Raw genomic sequence first — 27,631 nt, forward strand, 5'->3', positions numbered from 1 at the left:
AGGTATTAAAATCCATGGAGCAGAAATAAAAACTTTGAGGTTCGCCGATGACATTGTAATTCTGTCAGAGACAGCAAAGGACTTGGAAGAGCAGTTGAACGGAATGGACAGTGTCTCGAAAGGAGGGTATAAGATGAACATCAACAAAAGCAAAACGAGGATAATGGAATGTAGTCGAATTAGGTCGGGTGATGCTGAGGGAATTAGATTAGGAAATGAGGCACTTAAAGTAGTAAAGGAGTTTTGCTATTTGGGGAGCAAAATAACTGATGATGGTCGAAGTAGAGAGGATATAAAATGTAGACTGGCAATGGCAAGGAAAGCGTTTCTGAAGAAGAGAAATTTGTTAACATCGAGTCATATAGTCAGGAAATCGTTTATGAAAGTATTTGTATGGAGTGTAGCCATGTATGGAAGTGAAACATGGACGATAAATAGTTTGGACAAGAAGAGGATAGAAGCTTTCGAAATGTGGTGCTACAGAAGAATGCTGAAGGTTAGATAGGTAGATCACATAACTAATGAGGAAGTATTGAATAGGATGGGGGAGAAGAGAATTTTGTGCACAACTTGACCAGAAGAAGGGATCGGTAGGTAGGACATGTTCTGAGGCATCAAGGGATCACCAATTTAGTATTGGAGGGCAGCGTGGAGAGTAAAAATCGTAGAGGGAGACCAAGAGATGAATACACTAAACAGATTCAGAACGATGTAGGTTGCAATAGGTACTGGGAGATGAAGAAGCTTGCACAGGATAGAGTAGCGTGGAGAGCTGCATCAAACCAGTCTCAGGACTGAAGACCACAACAACATCAGACTACCACAATACACTCAGTACGGCGTAATCAGGTTGGCTGCGCCTGTGGAGTTGTTAGTGGGTTTGCCTTTTCGCCGAAGTCTGCCGCTTAATCCACGCGACTGCGTCCGTAAGCCGACAGATTTGTACACGTCATGTCACGTCACAAGCACCCTCAGCCCCTCCCCTGCCGGATGCTTCCCCCACCCCTCGCGCCGCCACCACATTCTCCTTCTGTCAGCTGTAGCCGCCGACGCGGCGACAACTGACGTGCCTTCAACAGTTGGCCCACAGATAGTCTTAGGGGGGGTACGAAGGGCGGCGGCTAGTAGCTTCCCGCCGACGTCCAGGTTATTAAGGACCGGAGGAGACGGGGTGGGGGACTAGTATAGCTAGCCTGAAGACAACGCAGTACTGCGCTAAAGTACCACCTCAGTGCTACTTCAGACACTCAACTCATTTTAGTACTATCTGTCATATTAAAATTTTTATTCCTGTAGGCGCCGGCAGAAGAAACGTGCTTTGGAACGGCAACGTTGATCGTGCCGAGTTCAGCGTGCTTTGGAACGCTCAGAAACGACGCTACTTGTGCACACTTGACCCCAACGTGGTATACCCAATCGCAGCGCGCTCCAGCGGAACTTGTCGGCTGTAACTGGCTCGAAAATCACACTGTTTCACTAAATAGACACGAGTCAAATCCCCACGTTAACTCTGTTAAAACACATTTCCTTCTTTGTCCATACGCTAGTCATGATGTCCATTCAGTAAGACCTTCGACCAGTAAAAGTTCCATTACAAATATTGCGATGCAAATTTACAATAGTTCTTAACTTAGAATAAAAATTATATCATCATACTCGCTTTCTAGTTAGGCCCCAACTTCATTCTCTCGTGATCACCGTTTCTGTTCAATAGAAGAACCTTTAAAAAATGTGAAATACAAAACTTGAATCAAGAAAGCGCAAAATATCTTACTATAAGTAGTTCAAGCTGTCTTTTAGTATAGATAAAGCCGATCGAACGAATTCACTCCTCAGAATGAGCGGACTTACCGGGTGATCAAAAAGTCAGTATAAATCTGAAAACTTAATAAACCACGGAATAATATAGATAGAGAGGTAAAAATTGACACACATGCTTGGAATGACGTGGGGTTTTATTAGAACAAAAAATAACCATATTGCTAGACGCGTGAAAGATCTCTTGCGCGCGTCGTTTGGTGATGATCGTGTGCTCAGCCGCCACTTTCGTCATGCTTGGCCTCCCAGGTCCCCAGACCTCAGTCCGTGCAATTATTGGCTTTGGGGTTACCTGAAGTCTTAAGTGTACCGTGATCGACCGACATTCCTAGGGATGCTGAAAGGCAACATCCGGCGCCAATGCCTCACCGTAACTCCGGACATGCTTTACAGTGCTGTTCACAACATTATTCCTCGACTACAGCTGTTGTTGAGGAATGATGGTGGACATATTGAGCATTTCTTGTAAAGAACAACATCTTTCCTTTGTCTTACTTTGTTTTGCTAATTATTGCTATTATGATCAGATGAAGCGCCATCTGTCGGACATTTTGTGAACTTTTGTATTTTTTTGGTTCTAATAACACCCCATGTGATTCCAAGCATGTGTGTCAATTTGTACCTCTCTATCTACATTATTCCGTGATTTATTCAGTTTTCAAATTTATACCGACTTTTTGATCGCCCAGTATATTTAGATAATATCGATTATTATAGAATATTCTTCTATTAAACCAATAAGGGGGTATCAGAACCAAGTAGAAAACGCCAAGGTTAGTAAAAAAATTAGCCACATCCATTGGGGCGGGAAAAAGCAAAACATAATTCGTTATGCTAATAACCTGCGTTTCTACTCTTTACACTGACCTACAGCGTCTAACTTACGACTGTACTTTGTATATTACCATCTCCTGGAGGTGTTAATCGTAAATACGTTATTGAATGACATTCAATTATAAGAAATTGCAGCAAGAACAACAAGTTTTTAATGAATCTTGAATATTGCGTCGCCTTGAAAAGGCATACTTCCATAATACGCAAGTTACTAGAGTTCTTTAACCACCAGTAATACGTTTCCTGCCGTTTTACTACAGCAAATCGTACAATTAACGACGGGTTTTCGAGAAATTCGCACTTTTCTTGTGGTTAGAATCGGCATAGATACATATGGGACTCAATTGAAAGCCAAAATGGCGTCTCGCATCTCTGTACTGAACAGAGATGGCGTCATCAAACTAGATGGCGCTCATCCATCCCAATAGTCGACGTCTGAAAGCACGTTCATAATATCTGACATGCTAGATATTACTCTGCACGTTCGGAAAGCCTTTGCCACGTGCTTTTTCCACGCTATGACACGCCACACTCGACGTTCGAATGCAGTGCGCCTACGGGTTTAGGAAGCTATGAGGTAAACAGGTACTGTGTGTGCAAACCCTGATACGATGTAAGAGAATTCCTGATGGCCCTTGTCGGATCAGATTAAACAAATAAAAAATTTAAAACTGGGGAAAGCTAAATATGGGCGTCCAATGAGAGATTCGAGCCCCACTTCATCTGCTTCTAAATCTGCACTCCTTAAGCCACACTCCGGAGTGTGGCAACGGGTAGTTCCAGTAAAACTATGATTCACACCTTCTCCTGCTCCGTTCGCGACTGGCTGACTGAACGAAGGATTGTTGGTAAGGCAGTATCGTTAGATGTAAGTGGGTTTTCGGGGAGGAGAAACAGAAACTTAAAGCATGGCCGATGAATGCCCTAATATTGTCAGAGATGGCAAGCTAACTGGAAGATACGGTGAACGGAATGGGTATTGTCTTGAAAAGAAGTTTGTTGGGCGGTCATCAATAAAAGTAAAACGGCTGAAATGGAGAGTAGTCGATTTAAGTTAGGTAATGCTGAGGGAAATAGATTACGAAATGAGTCTCTAAAAAAAAAAGTTTTTGCAAGTGGGCAGCAAAGTGAGTGACGACAGCCTAAGTGAATGTGATTGGCAGTAGCAAGATAGGTGTTTCTCAAAAAAAGTAAGTTAACATATACTGTTATATACAGTTGGAAGTTGTGCTAGAGGAAGTTGATGGAATTATGAAATGGTTAAAAAGTAACGAACAATTCGTCGAAGACGGAGTTTTGGATTAACTCATCAAATCAGTAGGCCCAAAAGCTTTAAGAGAAAATACAGTGATCATGTAAAATATTTAGCAATCCGAAAATTCCAGATGACTGAGTAACTATATTGATACATCTATCCACTACACAAGCAGAGAGACAAGACTCACCTGCACCGAGCACTACAGCATTTTGAATCCAAAATTACCGAATATCAAGCAGGTCAGAGACCAAATAGATACTACACGGAAGAAATTTTTGTGCTGAAAGTAGTTCTTAGATATGAAAAACTAATTACAAAAAAATGTGTGTGAAATCTTATGGTACTTAACTGCTACGGTCATCAGTCCCTAGCCTTACACACTACTTAACCTAAATTATCCTAAGGACAAACACACACACCCATGCCCGGGGGAGGACGCGAACCTCCGCCAGAACCAGCCGTACACTCCATGACTGCAGCACCCTAGACCGCTCGGCTAATCCCGCGCGCCAAACTAATTACATTAAGAAAGGAGTTTCTACCTTTACAGATTTTAAGAAAGCTTACGACTTGGTGGACCCTAAGTCTCTCCTCCAGATTCTGGACGTCAAAACCGCTGCTGCTATTAGCGAAACGTTAAACACTATAAAACCTGAGGTAAAATGAAGGGGAGAAACTTTGGAACATTTTGAAATTGAAGCTGGAGTAAACACGGTTACAGAGTTTCTCGTTTACTTCTTTTTCATTGTGTATTAGGAAACGTAGTAAAATCGAAGCTTAAGTTTGACGAGCCAATCAAATTAGGAAGAGCTAATAATTAGATACACTACTTAGTTACAACAGACGACCTAGCAGTTCCATGTTAGGAGATTCAAATAGCGCAAAAACAAATAGAAATTCTTAAATAAACAGCAGAATAGATAGAGCTGCAAATTTCATTTATATAAACCGCACACATACCTAGGAACAGCCGGCCGGGGTGGCCGAACGGTTCTAGGCGCTACAGTCTGGAGCCGCGCGACCGCTACGGTCGCAGGTTCGAATCCTGCCTCGGGCATGTATGTCTGTGATATACTTAGGTTAGTTAGGTTTCAGTAGTTCTAGGGGACTGATGACCTCAGAAGTTAAGTCCCATAGTGCTCAGAGCCATTTGAATCATTTATCTAGGAACATAGTGACATTCAAAATTCTAAACACTAGCTATCGGAAAATCGAGAGAATTTTTCAGTTTATATTTGTAGATAAATTAGAAGGACAGACATTGAAGATACAGAACGAAGTGTGATGAGAAAAAATGTAGGCCGAAATTATGCTGAAGAATCGACATAGACACTAAAAGTAAATACAGAAACAGGAAAGTGTACCAGTAGTTATTGGGATATGAAAAAACGCATCCCAAAATTCTATGGCCATATCGAAAAACCAACTAGATTAATTAAACTGTTTGTGGAATTTTACGAAATTCGCAGTAAAGCTAAAACTGAAACAATAAAGTGGACTGCTCAGTAAAAGGAGACCTGATGGAAGCAAGAATGACATAACTTGGTACACCAGAGACAAATACTAGGTGGCACAAAATTCACGACAAAACTGTTGGGTAGGCAGAAAAAGATGGTCTGCCGACGGGGAAAAGAGCCCGTTCTGACAGTAAAAGTAATGCGGGCACAATGGAAAGCTGAAACATTACCCTGAAACGCCCAATGTCTTACATTGACTGCTCCAGTATTGCCTACACTTAAATCATCATTAGTGTTCTGCCCAAGGTCAGGTTTGTAACACACTATGCTCGCCTGTCTTCTAACATCCTTTCCAGGCTAGCGAAACTTCCCCATCCTTTGATGTCATCTATGATCTTGAATCTCCTCCTTCCCGTCAATGTCTTCGTGCAAGCAACTCCTTCCGAAACTTCCGTTAGGATGCACTTCCGTCTTAACGAATGTCCTATCCAGTTCTTCTTCCTTCCTGTTATAACCTACAGCCGTCTTCTCTTCTCAGCAAGCCTTTCCGGCACTCTTTCGTCACTCACTCTTGCTGCCTTGCTTATTCTCTCCATTCTACTCCACATTCACATTTCAAATGCTTCCAATAGTTTCTGCCCTCTCGTGTCAGTGTCCATGGTTTTGCTCCATAGTGTGCTACACTACAGACAAAATACTTGCCAAGTCTTCTCCCCTATATAGTCTACCACATAACAATCTCCTCTACCTACTGAATGCCCCATTCGCTATAGCAATGCGAGTTTCCAGCTGCTGATGAGATAACAAGTCTTCATTAATCGTACTTCCAAGACATTGAATGCTCTTACTTTGCTAACAGAAGCTTGTCCTATCTTAAAATTTGCCAGCCCTCTTCCTTTGCCGATCATCATATTCTTTGATCTTGCTATATTGATTTTCAACGCATATTACAGACAAGCTTCATTCAAACCTTGTAGCCTTTTATTTACAGTTTATTCATTGCTCTTGCTTTGCTACTAACAACTTGTCCTATCTTAGTATTTGGTAGTCTCCTTCCTGTGCCGACCATCAAATTCTTTGTTTTTGCTATATTGACTTCCATCCTACTCTACAGACGAGCTTCAGTCGGGTCTCTTAGCATTTTATTTACGGGTCGTTCACTGTATACCACTAATATGATGTCCACAGTAAATATTACACATTCTGTTCTCATCCCACCAATATACACTCCTCTTTCTCCATCCAAGTGGTTCGTAATAATCTCTGGCAGGTATAGGTCGGACTACAAAGATATGAATTGAACAATGTTAAAATAACAATAATAAATGGCAAACTATTTATCAAGAGGGCATCTTTATACCGAAGTGAAAAGTGGGCGATAAACGTAACAGACAGTACGAGAATAAAAGGTCTTGAATTGTGGTGTAGTGGTATTGGAAGAATTGTGGGCAGATGTATGAGTACAAGACAGCCGAAGGAAGTCCTGAGGTTATTTTTGTTCCGTCGTCACAGCTGCAAGAAAATGCGTGTTTTTTTTTCATCAAGCGTGTTTCGCTTTACTGGAATAAAGCATCATCAGTAGTCTGTCATTACAGATACTTACAATCTGATTTACTTTTAAGGTCGAAAAACAGTTTGTTAAGAATCTGTTGGTTTTTTACTAACGGTAATTTCTGCTAGGTTTTAAGTCTACATCAGGAAATGCCGCCTCCTATCTCGTCTTTCATTTCTTTCTTCATCAGACACTGCTACTTGTGGTCTAATTTTTCGCTGCTTTGCATAACTGTGCATTTTTTACATTTTGCACAGCTCGTTTTATCGTACACCACTGTTCACTGTTTATTTGAATACTTCTAGGTATGTATTGTGTTTTGTAATGTTATCAACATTGCCACTAGTTTTTCTTTGACCTATACCTTTTCTTATCTCTTTAGTTAATTACGTGTGTTCTATTCTATTTAATTATATTGTGAAAGAGTAGTAAAGGAGAATAGTGATGGAGTTCCTTTTGTGGTGAATAGGTGAGGCAGAGAGTGGCAAAGATGAGTGGACATAATTGCGCAGTAGTGCGATGGGAAGTGCGTTGGAGGAAAAGGTGAGGAGCAAGAGATGAAATGAAATTTAAGGGGGGGGAGGGGAAGGGGTTTGAGTGGGAGAGGGTAAAGGATTGAAAGGCCCTTTTTATTTTTCATGTGATTTCTTCAGTTATTTAATATGGCATCTGATATATTTATTTATTTATTTAGCGTGTGGCGTTACATATGAACAGCGACTAGCAATTGTGGATTACATAGTTTTACAAAATTTTACAAAAATATATTAATTTCATAATTTATAATTTGAAAAATAAGTCTGTAAATTAATAACTAATTTGTCGATCCATTCAAGGGCTGCCTCTGCCACTTCAAAGAAATCTTCCAAGTTCGCATGGCAGGCTCTTCTGCCACAGCTTGTGACAGTGTGATGGATCGTCTGGTGTTCATTTCCACAGTCACGTTGAGAAGATGAAGCCCGTCCCCACCGGTAGAGGTTTTCAGCACAGATGCCGTGGCCTGTGCGGATCCGATTAATTGTTTTCCAGTCACGTCGCGTTAGTTCCATACCGGTTTAGTCTTGTGTCAGGTCTTTGGAGGGTCTGATGTTCCTCATGGGCAATAGTGTTCCACATTCTGCCCACTTTTTGTTGATACTGAAAATAGCTGCCTGTAGCGATTCTGCCAGTAGGACAGATGGCTGCCTAGATTTTAGTCGGTTCATTCGGAGTGCAGGAACGTCAGAGAGCATTGGAAGCTCGGGGATTTTAAGTAATTTTTGGTATTTCTTGAGGAGGGCGTTCTGTGGTCGGAGGTCTGGTGGCGCAATGCTGCTTAGAGGTGGTAACCAGTATAGAGGAGTAGATCTGATGCAGCCTGTTATTGTACTCATTGCTGCATTTAGCTCTACGTCAATTTTTCTCACATGTTTGCTGTTGAGCCACACTGGGACACAGTATTCGGCAACAGAATAGACCAGCCCTAAGAGAGCGCATCGCAGTGTCGTAGCTCTTGCGCCGCATGAGGTACCACTCAGCTTCTGTATGATGTTATTGCTTGATCTCAGCTTTGCTGTGGTGTTTTCTGTGTGCTTCCTGTAAGAGAGCATTCTGTCAAGAGTCACCCCTAGATATTCTGGAGAGTCTTTGTTGGAGAAGGACCTGACCATGAAGATACTCGGGTCCACAGCACACCATAAGCTGCACGTACCCCCTGGGTGGTGCTAAACGAGTATCAGAACTGGCAGCCAGACTTACCTACAACAGATCTCTTGGCTTAAACATGAACACTAAACTACTTCACAGCGGTTCTTCTCAGAACCAACCAACCAGACACCTAAGCCATAACATTCTGATGGCATTTGATATCTAATACTTATCTGGTCATTTAGCAGCTGTTTATTTTCTGTTAATGCTTTGTACATCTGGAAATTTTCTTAGAAAGGAAGGAAGTGTCTGCCTTTACTGCTTCTTATGATGCTCATACCTTTTTCATTAGTGATTGGCGTGTGGTATTCCTGTTTCAGATGGTCTGCGTATACTGTAAGGTTTGTACCGTATTTCAGTGCTCCAATGTCTTCTTTATGTCTTGAGTCAAATGTCCTGCAGTCACCGCAATGTATATTTTTTCGTCATCCCTTCAACTGAATTGACAGATACCAGACTGTTGATGTCTGTCTGGTTTTGATTTCAGTTGTGGAATATGCTTGTGTATCGAGTTGTTTGTTTCGTAAACAGTGTTTATACCTTGTTTTTCTAGTACGTTGCGTATCTTACGTGCGAATTTGTTATGGTAGGTCATTGTACGCTATTTTTATGATAGTGCAGGTTGTTTGTATTGGTATGGTTTAGTTAGTGTTTTTCATTATTTGTGTCTCTATTTTTCTATCTAGTTTGTCTATGAGTGTTTCTTTGTGTCCATTTTTTAATGTTATTTGTTCTGTAATGGCCTGTTCTTTTTGATAATCAGAAGTGTTAAGGGGGGATCCTATTGATTTTGTTTAAGATTTGTGTCACTGCGGCCTGTTTGTGATTCTGCAATTGGTCTGAGGTTGCATTTATGTTAGTGTGACTTGTAGGTTTTCTGTATACGTCAAATGTCTGTCTTTTCTTAAGGTCATGTCTAGGATCCTGTGTGTGTTTCCTTCTTCTTCTTCCATTGTGCGCTTTGTTCTTGTGTAGCATATTTATGTCTTTGTGTAGTTGCTGTATTTTATTTTTAGGTTCATCTATCATGCATAGTACTTCATGCATTTACCGATACTAGTAGATGATGGTGTAATTTTCTTTGTTATTATGTCTTCAAGTATTGCTTTTTCTATATGATTCACGAAAATGTTGGCTCATGTTCTTGAAACAGATGAACCCATAGGTAACATTTCTTCTTGTATGTAGTATTATTGTTTCAGTTTAAAATAATTTTGTTGTTTTGTTAACAGTAACAATTTTATTGTTCCGTCTGTATATTCATGACGTAGCTGGTTGTGTGGTTTGAGGTTTTGGTCAGTTAGGTTTATGGTTTAGTTAACAGCGATGCACCTGTACGTACATTCTACATCAAAGGAGAATAATTTTGTTGTGCCAGGGATTTTAATGTGTCTTACTTGTTCTACTAGCTGAGATTGTTTCTTATTATTCTATCGTTTTTAAGTTTATAGTACCGAATGTGCTGTGACTTCATTTGTTTTGCTAATAGGTGTGTGGGAGCTGTTCTGAAGTTAACTATCGTCCGGATATTTTCATTATGTACCTTTGGTTGCCATCTAATGTTGGGTGCTCGACAATATTATTGTAAAGGTCCCTCTGTCTGTAAATATTTACTCTATGTTTTTGAGTGTGTTTCTAACATGTGTTTGAAATCTGTTAGCTGCGTTTGATTTTAACTTTTATATATTGATTTTGCTGATGAATTCTTCTTCTTTTTTTCTGTGTATTCTTTTTTTTTATGAGGACAACATTATTACCTTTGCCAGATTTTGTTATAATGACGTAAAATGATGTAAATACCTTTAATTACAGACCACTGATGATTCTTTACTCCGCCGGCCGAAGTGGCCGTGCGGTTAAAGGCGCTGCAGTCTGGAACCGCAAGACCGCTACGGTCGCAGGTTCGAATCCTGCCTCGGGCATGGATGTTTGTGATGTCCTTAGGTTAGTTAGGTTTAACTAGTTCTAGGTTCTAGGGGACTAATGACCTCAGCAGTTGAGTCCCATAGTGCTCAGAGCCATTTGATTCTTTACTCCAATAAAGAGAAACACGTATGTTGGAAAAAATTCGCATTTTCTTGTAAAGCAACTACAGACAATATGGCCACACAGAAGAAGAATCCGTGAAGGAAGTAGTTTAAAGAACCACCGTTTAATCTGTTTTCGAGATTTCTTCGTCATTTTGGTAGCTACACCATGAAGCATTAATAAAGGTGGTAGAGAAGACTCAAAGATGAGCGGTTCGTTTCGCCAGGCGTTAGTTTAGCGGAGGCGAGAGTGTCGTGGAGATTTTTAACAGACTACTGTGCACCACGGAGATGTTTACCACCCAAAATTTCGACACTGCACGTTCTGGGAAGTGACGGGCACCACTGCCTGAGAAAAAATGTGAAGCGCCCACAAGACGCGGTCGCATGTCAGTGTAACATTGTGCACGAAAACAGCAACGGTGGGCACGTAAATGATTACAGAGTTGCAGTTCTGGGTGACAGGTTGAACGACCACCAGGTTGCATTCGTGTCGTTCGTGTCTGGTGCCAGGCCTGGCAGAGTATGTGAAGGGTGTGAACAGCGTCAGATGTTGAGTGATCACTCTGAAGCAAACGGAAATGGCACGTACTCGTTTGAGAAAGCGTTATCAGCACTTGGTAGTGTTTCAAAGGGGCCTGGTACTGGATCTCCATTTGACCGGATTGTTGAATCGTGCAGTATCTAGATTCGTGCAGTATTAGGATGTGACGCTGGTCCGATGTTGGACTGCATGGCATCGTGAGGGTGGGCATACCTGTTGTGAAGGTTCTGGTCAACAACGTCTGACCACTGCAAGGGACGATCGTCATATGCTGCACGAAGTACATTCTAGCCCCTTGACATCTGCACCTGCGGTCCGAGGAGTGCTAATGAACACGCTGCAACATGCTGCATCATCGTTCGCCATTAGTCTGAGGATAGGAGCAGACGGATTACAGAATTACCGTCCCATGAGGCACGCTGTCGTTAACACGTCAACACAGACGGCCGCGTCTGGAGTGGTGCCATGACGGGGAATTATGCACAACTGACGAATGGCGGCCCACTGTTGTGAGGGTTGAATCTCGTTTCTGGAGCCACCCTGGACGCGTGTGGAGGCGACGCGGCCAGAGGTCCCATTTTTCGAATGGGTGTTATGGTCTGGAGATTTGAGTTGATTTGATTTGATTTATTGCTCATTGGAGAACTGTTCCTTGCATTTTACAACAGGCCGTTCATTTTACAGCTTGTCGTGTAGATTTTAAAACATATTCCATATTGCAGGCAACATTTCTTGTTTTCAGGACTTACAATGGAACTATTAATAAATTAAAAATACATTAGAAACTGAAAGAAAAAACACAAAAAATTATCAAATTTGGATACGATGATAGACTATAGGAAAGACTTGGATGGAAAGAGAGAGAGATATTTTACCCTATCGGAGCCAGCCTGGTCTGAAAGCCTCGGAACTACGAGTACTTCGAGCCGAGCAGTTTAATTTACGGATTAATGTTTCTAAACACTAATTACAAAAACACAGTAACTGTCATGTACGTTGTGGAAAGGGCAGTGGTGAATGAGTCTAAAGTATGTTATTTTTTGGGGTTATTAATCAACGTTCAGTTCCTGTATTATGTGTCTTGAATTTTACCTATTGTCTTGCTTACAGAGAATGATACACGAAGATATGCAAATATTTTAATATGTTCTTCTACAAGTAAAACTAAAGAAAAAAGTTCATATGAACATAGTTTCGCAAATGTTTAGTTACATAGTTACTGTTAATAAAACATTTTGCCTGAAATTTAGCAACTTCGCTAATACGAAGCCATGACAAAACTGTACGAGGTTGAAATAAAGCACGATTTCCATTTATTTTGTCGTTATTGATATGGTGAATCTAATAAAACAAGTTCCAGACATGTATCCGCAGTAATTTTCCAGAACATCCAGAGATGCAAAGAATTAATTTCGTAAAATGTTTAATATGTTAACTACTTGGCCCAGTTTGCTTTTCAAATTCCGGACAATTGCACAAAGTTTTCAACAGGAGTTGCAGAGAATTTAATTTCGGAAAAATGATGGTAATAACGTTAACTGAAGCTTTGTGAATGTGTCAGATAATCTGCCTTTATTGACACCATAACACAAGAGAATTCACGTTAAACCGGAAAAAACGACAGTTACTATGTGGTTTCACTTCAATACACTGTTGCTATTATGTTCTTTCAGTGAACAATACAGTAAACTAATTCGTTTCAATGTCGGTAAACGACTGAAACAAATCAATAACGGTATCCAAGAATAACATAAACGTTTTTACATTCTTAATGGAAACTGAACAAATTTACTTGCATAATAATCTTTGCTTCTCTGGATGTTCTGGAACACTACTCCAGATAAACGTCTGGGACATGTTTTATTAGATTCACCAGACCAATAACAACAAAATAAACGCAAATCGTGCTTTATTTTAACCTTGTGCAGTTTTGCGATGGCTTCATGTTAGCGAAGTTGCCAAATTTCAGGCAAAATCTTTTCTTAGCCGTAACTCCGTGACTAAACATTTGGCGGCCTATGTTTATATGAACTTTTTTATTTAATTTTACTTGTAGAATAACATATTGAAATGGAAATGAAGTGAGCGTTTGGCGTCATTGGCCGGGAGTCCCATTGCGGGGCAGGTCCGGCCGCCTTGGTGCAGGTCTTATCACATTCGACGCCACATTGGGCGACCTGCGCGTCGGATGGTAATGAAATGATGATGAAGAGAACACAACACCCAGTCCCTGAGCGAAGGAAAACTTTGATCCAGCCGGTAATCGAAACCGGGCCCGTAGGACGGCAGTCCGTCACGCTGACCACTCAGCTATTGGGGCAAACACACATTGATATTTCCATATGTTCGTGAATTTCCCTCTATACTAAGTGTTCAGTTACAAGTATTACATCCCAACAGCGGTATAATCACCGAGGGATGGATATGCCGACTCTTTATACTTAAGCTAGAACACGTTTACAGGGTTGATTGTATTAAACTGTATAATCTAATAGAGTTTAATAATTCTACATGTTGTGTAAGGTTTTCTGCGGAATGTGTCGGTGAAAGTGTTCGCTGTTTGAGTGAGTTTGTGTTTCGGTACTGCTGTCTGTGTTGGTGTAGATATTGGAACTGCTCTCTTACATGCTTCGAGTGTGTTGCATTTTTACGCTATACGGGCGTGTCTGTCACGTAATGTCCTTGAGACATCATCAGTGATTTTATTTATCATCTCCCACTCGTCTTCGTCTCTTGTTTCCCGTATCATGTCATTGTTGTGTTACATTCGTGTCTGCTGTGCTGTTCTGTATCGGTGACAGCGAATAAGTATGGTTTCTGGGGATCCAAGTTCCCCACATGTACATGTAGATCTCTGCCTACGGCCTACGCTGTGTAAGTACGGAGGGTAACGGCCGTGACCTGCCAGAAAGTGAACCGTACCCCGGCTGAGATTGATATGGTGATATGGCACAGTCTCAGACGTTCAGACGTTCCCTTGATGTCCGGGAAGAACCGATATACCGTACGGTCGTTATCGCTTGACTCCCATTCCCTTTCGCAGGGCTTACGCTGCCCATGTTCGTAGCTTGCCCGGGCATCCAAACTGTCGTCTCCTGTTCCCGCGATCGGTCGTCCATCTCCCAGAACGTCGGCCCCAGTCGGGTTGTACGATCGCGGTCCACGTCAGAGAGCTTCTCTCCAGGCTTAGGGTTTTCCCTGTTCCACCTCCTTTCCGTGCCCCTCTGCATCCACCCCCGTGGTGTCTGCCTCGCCGTTGCCTTCGTCTCGAATTGGCGCAGGGCCCGAAGGACTCAGTCCCTCCGGAGGCCTTCCGCCGCCGCTTTTATTCCATCCTTGCCACGTGTCAGGGCTCTGGCGTGTTTTACACTGACGGTTCAATGGTTGCTGGTCGTGTCGGTTATGCTCTCACTCTAGGGAGCGTTTTCACTGCTGAGCTGGTCGTCATCTTTCGTGCCCTAGAGTATATCCGCTCCTGCTCAGGTGAGTCCTTCGTTATCTGTTGCGACTCCCTGAGCAGTTTACGAGCTATCGACCAGTGTTTCCCTCGCTCTCGTCTGGTGATGGCTGTCCAGGAGTCCCTCCATGCTCTTGCCCGTTGTGGCCACTCTGTGGTCTTTGTGTGGACCCCAGGCCATGTTGGGATACCCGGCAATGAAAATGTTGACCGCCTGGCGAAAGAGGTCACCAGTAAACCATCTCTGGAGATTGGCCTCCCGGAGACTGATTTGCGAGCCTTCTTACACCGCAAAGTTTTTGCGCTATGGGACGCTGAATGGCGCAATCTGACCACTCCCAATTAACTCCATGCTATCAAGGAAACGACGACTGTGTGGCGGTCATCCATGCGAGCCAATCGCAGAGACCCAGTTTAACTTTGCCGGCTCCGCATTGGCCACTCCCGGCTGACACACAGATATTTACTGCGTCGGGAGGACCCTCCTCTATGTCGCTGCGGGGTAGCTTTGACAATGGGCCACATTTTGTTGGCCTGCCCCCTTTTAGCTGTGGTCAGGCGGACATTTGCGCTGCCTGATACTCTCCCTGCCCTTTTAACAGATGACACTGCCATGGCAGGCTTCGTTTTGCGTTTTATTTGCGCAGGGGGCTTTTATCATTTAATCTGTTTGTCCTTTTTTTGTGTTGAGTCTGGCATTTAGCCTACGGTTTTCGACTGAGTTTTTAGTGTGTGTGTCGGTGGTTGGCTTTTCCTTTTTTTTTTTGTCTCTATGGTCGGCCAACCACCATCACACTCTGTGTGATTTTAATTCGTTTTGGCTGGTCTTTGTCTCAGTTTCTCTTGTCCTGTGTTGTCTGTCATCTTTACCTTGTTCGCTTTTATTCTCTGTGGGTGTTTTTAAGTTTTGGAAAAAGGGACCGATGACCGTAGCGGTCTAGTCCCTTTAATCCCCCAAACCAACCAACCTTTCCCAGGCATCCATGTGCCATTTAACGAGTTGGAGCTTCTCTGTGATGACCTGTCCGGAAATCTGGATTACCCTATCCTGTCTCCCCCTCCTCAGCTAGTACCTTGCAGCCTGAAACCGAACGGCTATGTCGGTAGGGAAGGTTCCAGTCACTATGCAGAGCGGACATTTGCGCTGCCTGATACGCTCCCTACCCTTTTAGCAGATGACACTGCCATGGCAGGCTTTATTGTATGATTATATTATAGCGGAACAAACACTGGTAGCAGTTACTTCTGTAACATATGTGGGAGTATGTGTGCGGAACGATTTGAAGTGGAATGATCATATAAAATTAATTGTTGGTAAGGTCGGTGCCAGGTTGAGATTCATTGGGAGAGTCCTTAGAAAATGTAGTCCATCATCAAAGGAGGTGGCTTACAAAACACTCGTTCGACCTATACTTGAGTATTGCTCATCAGTGTGGGATCCGTGCCAGATCGGGTTGACGGAGGAGATAGAGAAGATCCAAAACAGAGCGACGCGTTTCGTCACAGGGTTATTTGGTAAACGTGACAGCGTTACGGAGATGTTTAGCAAACTCAAGTAGCAGACTCTGCAAGAGAGGCGCTCTACATCGCAGTGTAGCTTGCTCGCCAGGTTTCGAGAGGCTGCGTTTCTAGATGAGGTATCGAATATATTGCTTCCCCCTACTTATACCTGCCGAGGAGGTCACGAATGTAAAATTAGAGAGATTCGAGCGCGCACGGAGGCTTTCCGACAGTCGTTCTTCCCCCGAATGATACGCGACTGGAACAGAAAAGGGAGGTAATGACAGTGGCACGTAAAGTGCCCTCCGCCACACACCGTTGGGTGGCTTGCGGAGTATAAATGTAGATGTAGATGTAGATGCAAGTGACGTGGTGTTGCAAGTTCCTGACAGCCTTACCAGGCCACATTTCTGCTCTCGCCGCACGATACTCCTTTTCGTCACCAGACGTACTCGATGGGCTCATGCACCGGGTGGAAAACACACTACAAACTCAAAAGAGTGCACAGTGGAAGGTTCTCAATGTGGTACCCTGCAGAGCCATCGGATACGACTTCAGGTCAGGGCTTTTAAGGATTGGGGGACCTCTGGCTGCACAACGGTATGTGACGGATATCCCGCCTCCCCCCCTCCTCCCCCCCCCTCCACGCGCTACCTCAGATACAACGGTATGGTGGTGCCGATGTCCAACATGATGTTGAGGTACTCCCACGGCCTACAAGATCCATATATGTGTCCCCAATAGGAAACGTGTGGGACCAAGTCGGGCGTCAAGCCCATCCTAGTTCCACTTTACAAAATATCAAGGATCGTTCACATCAGTCGTAAGCCATCTTGCCTCAGGGGAGGTTACGACGGCGTTGTGACAGCCTTCCCAACAAAATCACTGCACGCTTCCAAGCCAGAGAGGCGGCATCATCTTACTGGTAAATTGAACCGTCTCCTTAGAAAAATTAATGAATGACTGTGCTGATACCTCTACGTTATTTGCTTTTCAAACAGCTGGGCAAAACTGAACGTACTCAGACATTCGTTAAACTGACACACAATATTTTTAGCGCAACGCAATCTGACTTTCAAAAATCCCTACAAAAGAATGACCCTGACTAACAATAACCGCCGGCCGTGGTGGCCAAGCGGTTAAAGGCGCTACAGTCTGGAACCGCGCTGCCGCTACGGTCGCAGGTTCGAATCCTGCCTCGGGCATGGATGTGTGTGATGTCCTTAGGTTAGTTAGGTTTAAGTAGTTCTACGTTCTAGGGGACTGATGACCTCCGATGTTAAGTCCCATACTGCTCAGAGCGATTTGAACCATTTAACAATAACCTATACCTTTCATGAATCACTTACCTCACAAAAATCTTCGTTACTCGAACTACTGCAATACAGCGAGCGCCAATACTGCCAGCTAAATAAAAGATTCTAACTACTGAAGGTACTAACTACTGGCAGGCATAGTTAGCAAATGAAAGATTTTGATAAAGAACAAACAATGTATTTACCTTAATAGTGTTTCAAAAATGACCGGTATATTTGAAACGGCAATAAAAACTAAACGAGCAGCGATAGAAATACACCGTTTGTTGCAATATGCTTGGGACAACAGTACATTTTCAGGCAGACAGACTTTCGATATTACAGTAGTTACAATTTTCAACAACAGATGGCGCTGCAAGTGATGTGAAAGATATAGAAGACAACGCAGTCTGTGGGTGCGCCATTCTGTACGTCGTCTTTCTGCTGTAAGCGTGTGCTGTTCACAACGTGCAAGTGTGCTGTAGACAACATGGTTTATTCCTTAGAACAGAGGATTTTTCTAGTGTTGGAATTCCACCGCCTAGAACACAGTGTTGTTGCAACAAGACGAAGTTTTCAACGGAGGTTTAATGTAACCAAAGGACCGAAAAGCGATACAATGAAGGATCTGTTTGAAAAATTTCAATGGACTGGGAACGTGACGGATGAACGTGCTGGGAAGGTAGGGCGACCACGTACGGCAACCACAGAGGGCAATGCGCAGCTAGTGCAGCAGGTGATCCAACAGCGGCCTCGGGTTTCCGTTCCCCGTGTTGCAGCTGCGGTCCAAATGACACCAACGTCCACGTATCGTCTCATGCGCCAGAGTTTACACTTCTATCCATACAAAATTCAAAAGCGGCAACCCCTCAGCGCTGCTACCATAGCTGCACGAGAGACATTCGCTAACGATATAGTGCACAGGATTGATGACGGTGATATGCATGTGGGCAGCATTTGGTTTACTGACGAAGCTTATTTTTACCTGGACGGCTTCGTCAATAAACAGAATTGGCGCATATGGGGAACCGAAAAGCCCCATGTTGCAGTCCCATCGTCCCTGCATCCTCAAAAAGTACCGGTCTGGGCCGCCATTTCTTCCAAAGGAATCATTGGCCCATTTTTCAGATCCGAAACGATTACTGCATCACGCTATCTCGACATTCTTCGTGAATTTGTGGCGGTACAAACTGCCTTAGACGACACTGCGAACACCTCGTGGTTTATGCAAGATGGTGCCCGGCCACATCGCACGGCCGACGTCTTTAATTTCCTGAATGAATATTTCGATGATCGTGTGATTGCTTTGGGGTATCCGAAACATACAGGAGGCGGCGTGGATTGGCCTCCCTATTCGCCAGACATGAACCCCTGTGACTTCTTTCTGTGAGGACACTTGAAAGACCAGGTGTACCGCCAGAATCCAGAAACAATTGAACAGCTGAAGCAGTACATCTCATCTGCATGTGAAGCCATTCCGCCAGACACGTTGTCAAAGGTTTCGGGTAATTTCATTCAGAGACTACGCCATATTATTGCTACGCATGGTGGATATGTGGAAAATATCGTACTATAGAGTTTCCCAGACCGCAGCGCCATCTGTTGTTGCAAATTGTAACTACTGTAATTTCGAAAGTTTGTCTGCCTGAAAATGTACTACTGTCCCAAGCATATTGCAACAAACGGTGTATTTCTATCGCTGCTCGTTTAGTTTTTATTGCCGTTTACAATATACCGGTCATTTTTGAAACACCCTGTATATATATATATATATATATATATATATATATATATATATATATATATATAAAAATCAGTTCATGACGTCCAGTCTTACAAATTTACTCTTTCTGGCGCACACACGTCCAGATCGTCCGCTCTTAAAATTCTGCCACCTCTCTCCCCACATCCACCACTGCTGGCGGCTCACCTCCAACTGCGCAACGCTACGTGCTGTTCACATCCAACTGCCCAGCACTACAACAGCAAATTTCGACAATGCAAACCAGCCACAGACTGCACACAGCACAGCCAGTGATTTTCATACAGAGCGCTACCTGGCGTTACCGACATGCCGTTTCAAAGTGTGTTCACACCGCCAAGTTATTTGCACATTTGATCCAAATTTGTAATCAGCGACACCACGTCACATACGCCCTTATACCGTGTAGCCGCATTCCGTTTCGGCCTCACCTACTGCTTGGTTCCCTTTTTAACAAGCAAGCGTACATCTGACGAGATGGCCACCGCAGTGAAACCAGAGAAATTCCTACGCCACCATAACGGCAGCCGTGTTTCGCACGCACGACCCACGACGTGAAGGAATGGGGAGCGAAACGACAGCGGTACGACAAGCACTCTCTGCCACACGCCGTCAGGCGGCGAACACTTCCTACAAACAAGCTGATATAAGTGACAAGGACGGAAATACAGAAACTGAAATAGCACTTCAAAGGGATATTGCGAGCCATTAGAGAAAGGTCCAGCCGCCAGAGAGAAGATGTGCCACAGCAAAATTAACTGGAATAGTGGCAGTGAAACTTATGGTGTAGGGAAGTGAAATACGGGTTTTTCTCAAAGGATTTGAACGAAATCCGAGCAGTTTAAGTGAATCCTCTCAGACATTACACTGAATTATGGACACAATAAGAAATAATGACACGAAGACAACATTTAATGTTGCTGAAATTGCGAGAAATGAAAATACTGTGCCAACAGAGTTGACTAGAAGCGATACAACAAAGGAAATGGCAATAGACACTAGAAAACTTAGACAATGGGAATCAGTTTTTGATTCAGTAGAGAACAGCTTTTTTTAAAAAAAACTCTTCAAGTACAAACAAATTCGTACTGTGGACTATGCAGTACTTTTGTATAACATGCAAATTTACGGTGTTAGGGAGAAAACTCAATCATAGTTCACTCCGTATCTGGAAAGCAGGAAGCATAACGTCGTCCTCCAACGTCAATAAGCAGGGAATCTGACAGGGGCCATGTAAAGTGGCTTCTATTCAGAGTAATTTGCTTTTCTTGATAAATACAGCATGACCTGTAATTGTCGACTTCGAAAGTCGCCAGTGAAATCTACATTAAAACGTAAATTGACACGCAGAAGCCGACCGGGGTGGTCAAGCGGTTAAAGGCGCTACAGTCTGGAACCGCGCGGCCGCTACGGTCGCAGGTTCGAATCCTGCCTCGGGCATGGATGTGTGTGATGTCCTTAGGTTAGTTAGGTTTAAGTAGTTCTAAGTTCTAGGGGACTGATGGCCTTAGAAGTTAAGTCCCATAGTGCTCAGAGCCATTTGAACCATTTTGACACGCAGAATTGGGAACATCCTCAAGATAAAAGCAACAAAAATATCATACCAAAACGATAACTCGTTACTGAAATGTGTGTGTAAAAAAATAAATAAATAAATGTCACTGACATTTACCAAAACTGTGGTATGTACCAATTCCAGCCACTCAACATTTGTAGAACACATCTGGCAAGAAAAATATCACCCTACAACAATAGAAATGGACATGAACATAGATTGGGTGACAAGCATTATTTCCTTGAACTACAAGAGAACTTCGAAATTCAAAAAGCAGTAGTAGAGAAGAAACACATAATAAATGAGCAGACAAACATCAGCAGCCAGACATTATTTAAACTAGTAAAATCGTATGAAATTTTGGTCTTATGTCAAAGCGGTAGATGGATCAAAACAAAATGTCCAGACACTCTGTGACCAAAACGGTACTGAAACAGAGGATGACAGACTAAAGGCTGAAATACTAAATGTCTTTTTTCAAAGCTGTTCCACAGAGGAAGACTCCACTGTAGTTCCTTCTATAGATTGTCGCACAGATGACAAAATGATAGATATCGAAATAGACGACAGAGGGATAGAAAAACAATTAAAATCGCTCAAAAGAGGAAAGGTCGCTGGAGCTGATGGGATACCAGTTCGATTTTACACAGAGTACGCGAAGTAACTTGCCCCCTTCTTGCAGCGGTGTACCGTAGGTCTCTAGAAGAGCGTAGCGTTCCAAAGGATTGGAAAAGGGCACAGGTCATCCCCGTTTTCAAGAAGGGATGTCAAACAGCTGTGCAGAACAATAGACCTATATCTCTAACGTCGATCAGTTGTAGAATTTTGGAACACGTATTATGTTCGAGTATAATGACTTTCCTGGAGACTAGAAATCTACTCTGTAGGGATCAGCATGGGTTTCGAAAAAGACGATCGTGTGAAAGCCAGCTCGTGCTATTCGTCCACGAGACTCAGAGGGCCATAGACACGGGTTCACAGGTAGATGCCGTGTTTCTTGACTTCCGCAAGGCGTTCGATACAGTTCCCCACAGTCGTTTAATGAACAAAGTAAGAGCATACGCACTATCAGACCAATTGTGTGATTGGATTGAAGAGTTCCTAGATAACAGAACGCAGCATGTCATTCTCAATGGAAAGAAGTCTTCCGAAGTCAGAGTGATTTCAGGTGTGCCGCAGGGGAGTGTCGTAAGACCGTTGCTATTCACAATATACATTGATGATCTTGTGGGTAACATCGGAAGTTCACTGAGGCTTTTTGCAGATGATGCTGTGGTATATCGAGAGGTTGTAACAATGGAAAATTGTAATGAAATGCAGGAGGATCTGCAGCGAATTGACGCATGGTGCAGGGAATGGCAATTGAATCTCAATGTAGACAAGTGTAATGTGCTGCGAATACATAGAAAGAAAGATCCTTTATCATTTAGCTACACTATATAGCAAGTCAGCAACTGAAAGCAGTTAATTCCATAAATTATCTGGAAGTATGCATTAGGAGTGATTTAAAATGGAATGATCATATAAAGTTGATCGTCAGTAAAGCAGATGCCAGACTGACATTCATTGGAGGAATCCTAAGGAAATGCAATCCGAAAACAAAGGAAGTAGGTTACAGTACACTTGTTCGCCCACTGCTTGAATACTGCTCAGCAGTGTGGGATCCGTACCAGATAGGGTTGTTAGAAGAGATAGAGAAGATCCAACGGAGAGCAACGCGCTTCGTTACAGGACCATTCAGTAATGGCGAAAGCGTTACGGAGACGATAGATACACTCCAGTGGAAGACTCTGCAGGAGATACGCTCAGTAGGTCGGTACGGGTCTTTGTTGAAGTTTCGAGAACATACCTTCACCGAGGAGTCAAGCAGTATATTGCTCCTTCCTACGTATATCTCGCGAAGAGACCATGAGGATAAAATCAGAGAGATTAGGGCCCACACAGAGGCATACCGACAATCCTTCTTCCCACGAACAATGCGAGACTGGAATAGAAGGGTGAACCGATAGAGGTACTCAAGGTACCCTCCGCCACACACCGTCAGGTGGGTTGCGGAGTATGGATGTAGATATAGATGTAGATGTAGATGTAGATGTAGATGTAAACATGTTATAGAGAAAGAACGACCGCTCTAGACACCACAAAAAATACCACAAACTAGGCAATATCCCGAGCCTAGATCATCGAACACTCTACAATAGCAAAGCAGTAATTAACACACACAATAGTTACGACATATTAGCTCCTTTTACAAAAACATACACACACACACACACACACACAGCAATAGCAGACGCTCCTACCAATATCAAAACAAACGAAAGACGAACGCATCTCACAGCAGCAAAACAAAACACACGAAATGGCGAGATGACAGTGGTTCTTCATAACACGAAAACGTGAATATGTTTAGTGTTAGTGAAAGTGCTGTGTACTAAAATCTAACACACACGTGTGGAACTGTAGGAAGAATGACGTAAACAACTACAAAAAAAGCGTGAGTAACGATGAGAATTAACGCTGTTTACAGTACCAAGTTACCAGGTAACTTTTCACGATCCTAGCAAACAAAATTATAAGGCAAAAGGACCATATTGTAACCGTATCCACTGAAGAATAAAGCGAAACGTGTTTGGTCTTAATTAGACTTTCATTACGGTTGTAAGAGATGTATTTAACACATACACATTCCAAATTCTTTGTTTTATTGTCCGTTTAGCAAGTAGCACTCTTCCCTAACAATGTGTAAACTGATCCAGTCTTGTGTTAACAGTTAAGCTTCTGTCACGTTGTTTCAGAGGGAACTATTACTTCGTTGCATTTCCACATTAATTACACAATATCCATACGTTACAACATAAAAGGAAGGAGTACTCCTTACAATGCTTTTGGGAACCCACAAGATCTTTCGTGTGGCCCCACAACCAGACGTAATAGAGTGTGAGGTAGGGAGATCGTACTGTCAGTACAACAGATCCATTACGTCCGTTCCATCTCCTGGAGTTAATTTTATCAAAGTAGCAAGCCACCGCACGCTCACAATGTGTAGGGGCTCCATCATGAAGCAACCAGTTGTTGTGTTACGTTTCCAGCAGAACATATTCCAGCAGATCAAGAACAATGGTCTGGGGAAACTTTAAGCAGTTGACATCACGCAGTGGTCCAACCAGCGATTGCTGCCCAAAGATCGATGGCGAAATTACACTGGAAATGGACCTCCAGGATGATGTGTCGATTTTTCTCAGCCCAAACATGGCTATTATGGTGATTAAAGATGCCATTGCCACTAAATATATTTTCTATCTTTTGATTTGCAGCTCCTTGTATTGGCCGTGTCTGCAGTTAAAATTTTTGGAATTTGAGGTCCGCCAGTTACCCAAAACACCGTTTTTCTCAGTACCCAAACATGTTTCGGCACCACTGTGCCATCATCAGTGGGTTTTCGTTTCTATTTATTCTGCAGTGTGAACATTTTTGTTACATGATTATAAAATTATGTGCATTTTCAGATCAAATAACAGATCGTTTCTCTTTGTAAATACCTTTACATTTGGTGAGCATGAATTTTCTGGACTACTTTTGTGTTAATTATTACAGGTAGCCTGTCATCTGCAACCAAACGATGTTGATGGGAAAGTTTTTTTTTTCTGAGAGTTAACCTATCTTCTAGAGTGTAATTTAGTTTTTCGCGATGTTTTCGCGCCTGTTTTCGTATTTACTTACGTTTTCGTGTGCCAAGCGTAATTAAATACGAAAATAGGCTCGAAAACATCGCGAAAAACTAAATTACACTCTAGAAGATAGGTTAACTCTCAGGAAAAATAAAACTTTCCCATCAACATCGTTTGGTTGCAGACGACAAACTACCTGTAATAATTAACACAAAAGTGGTCCAGAAAATTCATGCTCACCAAATGTAAAGGTATTTACAAAGAGAAACGATCTGTTGTTTGAACTTTAAAATGCACATAATTTTATAATCATGTATCAAAAATGTTCACATTGCGGAATAAATAAAAACGAAAACCCACTGATGATGGCACAGTGGTGCCGAAACATGTTTGGGTACTGAGAAAAACGGTGTTTTGCGTAACTGGCGGACCTCAAATCCCAAAAATATATTTTCTTGTCCATCGTGTCCCGTCACCTGGAGAAATTCTGTTGAAAGTGTGCCCGTCATCAAAGAGTAAGAACGAAAGAGAAAGAAAAATTGCGTGTTAACCTAAACGCCGGCTACCCATAGTCGTAAATAAAAGTGAAACTTCATAAAATAAAAGAACGCTGTTTTTAGTTAATACTGTGTATGGAAAAATAAACGTAATTATATGTGATCTATGTACTGTAATAGTCCGAAGAGCCCATATTGTATAAAATCTGTGACAAGGAACTATGCCTCTCATGCTAAAAAGAATAGTCTTGGTTTTGCTTTTGTTCTGAAAGCGGAAAGCTGCGGACGCATTTCCTGGTAGAGGTCGGTGTACATAAGTGGCTTTTCACAAAATATGTATTAAATGTAACTGTGTGTTCTCACCATGTGAGATAATTAAGAAGATAACAATATAAGAAACATAATATGGAAATTCTTTTGGCCATCTGTCTTTCGTTTCTAGTTGGAGAAGTTGATTATTTACAGCCTTCACCCGGCAACATAAGCCCACGAAATAACTGTAAGCAGTAATGTATAACGTTTGAAAGTCAGTACATTAAAGTGAGGCTGATTGCATTTTGAGTATAATTGAGAATAAATTTCAGAGCTCTAGCTTGCATCAGCATTAACTTCTTTACTCGCCAATAATGAGATAACAGTTTTCATTAAAAAGTGAAATTACTTTTTATTAAGTTACTTAAAAGCATTTCACTGTTAAAACCAGGCCAAAAAAGAATATTACTATTATCATTGCAACAATATAACTGCTTAGTTGATCGTATCGTCTCTCTCCGTAATATTTTTATATACTGGACAATATTTATACAATTTTGTTCAGTAAGCATACGGCGTATGCTGGATGCGTGTTTATATTAAGAAGCAACCTTTTGCAAAACATTAATTTAATCTGTTTTTGCCTACGTAGCACATTTCATTGCCAGGCGCGTATAAAACTAGTCATTCATAGGGAACGTGCGAAAGCACCTACAAAAAATTGTCGACACACTAAAATAAAGGAGAGGTGGACAATATACACTCCTGGAAATGGAAAAAAGAACACATTGACACCGGTGTGTCAGACCCACCATACTTGCTCCGGACACTGCGAGAGGGTTGTACAAGCAATGATCACACGCACGGCACAGCGGACATACCAGGAACCGCGGTGTTGGCCGTCGAATGGCGCTAGCTGCGCAGCATTTGTGCACCGCCGCCGTCAGTGTCAGCCAGTTTGCCGTGGCATACGGAGCTCCATCGCAGTCTTTAACACTGGTAGCATGCCGCGACAGCGTGGACGTGAACCGTATGTGCAGTTGACGGACTTTGAGCGAGGGCGTATAGTGGGCATGCGGGAGGCCGGGTGGACGTACCGCTGAATTGCTCAACACGTGGGGCGTGAGGTCTCCACAGTACATCGATGTTGTCGCCAGTGGTCGGCGGAAGGTGCACGTGCCCGTCGACCTGGGACCGGACCGCAGCGACTCACGGATGCACGCCAAGACCGCAGTGCCGTAGGGGACCGCACCGCCACTTCCCAGCAAATTAGGGACACTGTTGCTCCTGGGGTATCGGCGAGGACCATTCGCAACCGTCTCCATGAAGCTGGGCTACGGTCCCGCACACCGTTAGACAGTCTTCCGCTCACGCCCCGACATCGTGCAGCCCGCCTCCAGTGGTGTCGCGACAGGCGTGAATGGAGGGACGAATGGAGACGTATCGTCTTCAGCGATGAGAGTCGCTTCTGCCTTGGTGCCAATAATGGTCGTATGCCTGTTTGGCGCCGTGCAGGTGAGCGCCACAATCAGGACTGCATACGACCGAGGCACACAGGGCCAACACCCGGCATCATGGTGTGGGGAGCGATCTCCTACACTGGCCGTACACCACTGGTGATCGTCGAGGGGACACTGAATAGTGCACGGTACATCCAAACCGTCATCGAACCCATCGTTCTACCATTCCTAGACCGGCAAGGGAACTTGCTGTTCCAACAGGACAATGCACGTCCGCATGTATCCCGTGCCACCCAACGTGCTCTAGAAGGTGTAAGTCAACTACCCTGGCCAGCAAGATCTCCGGATCTGTCCCCCATTGAGCATGTTTGGGACTGGATGAAGCGTCGTCTCACGCGGTCTGCACGTCCAGCACGAACGCTGGTCCAACTGAGGCGCCAGGTGGAAATGGCATGGCAAGCCGTTCCACAGGACTACATCCAGCATCTCTACGATCGTCTCCATGGGAGAATAGCAGCCTGCATTGCTGCGAAAGGTGGATATACACTGTACTAGTGCCGACATTGTGCATGCTCTGTTGCCTGTGTCTATGTGCCTGTGGTTCTGTCAGTGTGATCATGTGATGTATCTGACCCCAGGAATGTGTCAATAAAGTTTCCCCTTCCTGGGACAATGAATTCACGGTGTTCTTATTTCAATTTCCAGGAGTGTATTTGACTGTTGTTTGAGACTTGTCTCAAATGATTCATTACGTCATTTATTGCTCTTGATATGCTTTTTTTCCCTCTTGAATTTCAATATTCTTTTATAAAAACTTAAGTGAAATTCAAATAATGCGAAAGTCCGGTGAAACGCTGTATTCTTCTGCTGCCTGTGACGTCACAGGCTAGCTCGCTGCTCGTAGCTAACACAGACTGACGTTCTGAAATTTACGTTTCGCAAAATGGGTTAAAAATGGTATGTAGTACCATGCTGTACAGATGCGTCTGTAAAAACTCCTGAAAAG

The sequence above is a fragment of the Schistocerca serialis genome, chromosome 10 (assembly GCF_023864345.2).
Source record: "Schistocerca serialis cubense isolate TAMUIC-IGC-003099 chromosome 10, iqSchSeri2.2, whole genome shotgun sequence".
Lineage (NCBI taxonomy): Eukaryota > Metazoa > Arthropoda > Insecta > Orthoptera > Acrididae > Schistocerca > Schistocerca serialis.